The sequence below is a fragment of the Pinus tabuliformis genome, chromosome 9 (assembly GCF_031772625.1).
Source record: "Pinus tabuliformis cultivar Carrire ecotype Pingquan chromosome 9, CPIR1, whole genome shotgun sequence".
Taxonomy (NCBI): Eukaryota; Viridiplantae; Streptophyta; class Pinopsida; order Pinales; family Pinaceae; genus Pinus; species Pinus tabuliformis.
The window spans coordinates 12,796,714-12,798,897 of NC_142307.1; positions in this window are offsets into that span (position 1 = coordinate 12,796,714).

Here is a 2,184-nt window from a genome sequence, read left to right on the forward strand (position 1 = left end):
CAAAATGATAGCCACACAGAAGTAGTTAGCAGGACAGTAATCCAGTTACTCATAGGATATTGTATCAAACCTCCTAAGCTTTGGGATGAACATTTGTGTTATCTGCAGCATGCTTACAACAAAGTCGAACATTCTTCTACACATAGATCTCCTTTTGAGACATGTTTTGGTTTCACACCAAGGTCTCCTTTGGATTTTGTCTTTGGTAAAAATACCACAGTTGGGGGACAGAGTGATGTGGACAAGGCAACTAGGTTCATTGAAAAATCCAGGAGATCCACTAGGCAATACAGGAACAGCTGGAAAAGAGCCAAGCCAAATACAAGGCTAGGCATGACAAGCATCGGATGGAGCATAGTTTGCAAGTTGGCGACGAGGTCTGCCTGTATATTAGCAAGGACATGATGCAAGGTGAAAGTAAGAAGCTAAAGCATATCAGGTATGGACCCTTCAAGATACTTGAGAAGATTGGTGAAAATGATTTTCATCTTGATCTACCACCTTACACGCACATCTACTCAGTCGTAAATGCATATTGCTTGAGATTGTTTGAACCTTCAATGATTGAGGATCCTGAAGAGCAGAGTCAATTGCCTTCTATTGATGACATGCTACTTGAACATCTTAATGAATTACAAGAAGACACAGTGCTGGACAGGAAGGTGAGGACAATGTACACGGGAGATGTTGAGGACCTCAGGATTGGGATAAAGGGTTCAAAGCCGAGCAGTGTAAACTGGATTGAGATTGGACAAGTGAGACAACAATTCCCCCACTTAGTCGATGCTTGAAAACCAAATTTTGGTGATCCAAAAGATTTTTAGTGGGAACAATGTGACCCGAGTTGGATCCATGAAGAAAAATTAGAGAACCATGACTGTATCGGATCACGGACAAAACTTCAAATTCAAAGAGCATGGAGTGATTAGAAAAACCTCTGAACACTGGTAGTTGGCAGCCAGCGTGGAAGGACGAGGACATCGATCAAAGCGCGCTGACCAAGGCCCATGGCGACTGCGCAGGAGGCGAAACTAGCGCCTCAGAAGCCCAGATCGGGGAAAGGAGGTAGTTTCTTAGTGCTAATCGAGCATCACTGGAAAAAACCCCTCGAGAAGGAAAAGCCCCGAAGCCCTTGGTTGCATGGAAGCTGGGAAAGTCATGGGGAAAATGCTAAATGCTGAAGGCGGGACCCATGCTCCAAAACTGGCAGTATTTATCGGCAACACCCTTAAGCGGTAAGCAAAATTGGAGAAAAACGAGCTATTCCACTCTGCACTTGACGCGTGGCAAGTGGAGGAGAGAGAAAACCGCCACTCATCGCGCGCTAACAGTCGAGCAAGTCAACCGAGCAAAATAAGTGAATGGCGTTGGATCTGGGGGGCTCCACATCTAACGACTGAGAGCGCGCTCGATGGGGAAACCGGATTTGACAGGGGATTGAGTCGCGATGTATAAGGATTTGAGGTCCGATTTGACCACTCGGGTGGGGGATGAGCCATTTCCTGATGTAACTGAAGAACTGAACTGACGAGGAAAAGCTGGCGTAGTTCGTATGAGGACAAGTGGCCACTCCCTATGAGCCCTTGAGGATGACGTAGAGATAGGGGACTCCAAGCGAACAGCAGTAGGAAATTCGACGAAGGTGGAAGAGGAGATGATCAGCCATGAGAGCAACTGTCTCTAAAGCCATGAACAGAGAACAAAGAACACACGGAGGAAGAGAGAACAAAAAGGAGAAGATGAAGACAAAGAATGAAGAGACAGTGAAGCAGAGAGTAGGAAACATAAAGACAGAGAGCCAAGCTGACTTGCAGCATAAGGCAGCAACAAGCCATCCCTGAGAGGATCTGTTAGGGAATTGAGCACCATATTGGGCTCCTCCCATTAAAGACCAGAGAGGTCAAGAGCTAGTAGGGAAAAGAGTGTGTGCACTCTAGTGGCTTGGGGAATCCAAGAAACCACCCTGTTAAGCAATTCTATTTTAGGAGACTCAGATTGAGCTCCTCATTGTAATTCTCCGCTTTAAAGCCACAATAAAAGAAGTCCACCACTGGAAGTTAGACTCGAGATGTAGCCCTCGAGGATAGGGTGAAATCCTTATTAATTTGTTGTGTTCTTGTATTTACTTACTGTGTTCCTCTGCTGTTTTCCATATTCCTAGTGTCTGTGTATTTTGCAATCTGA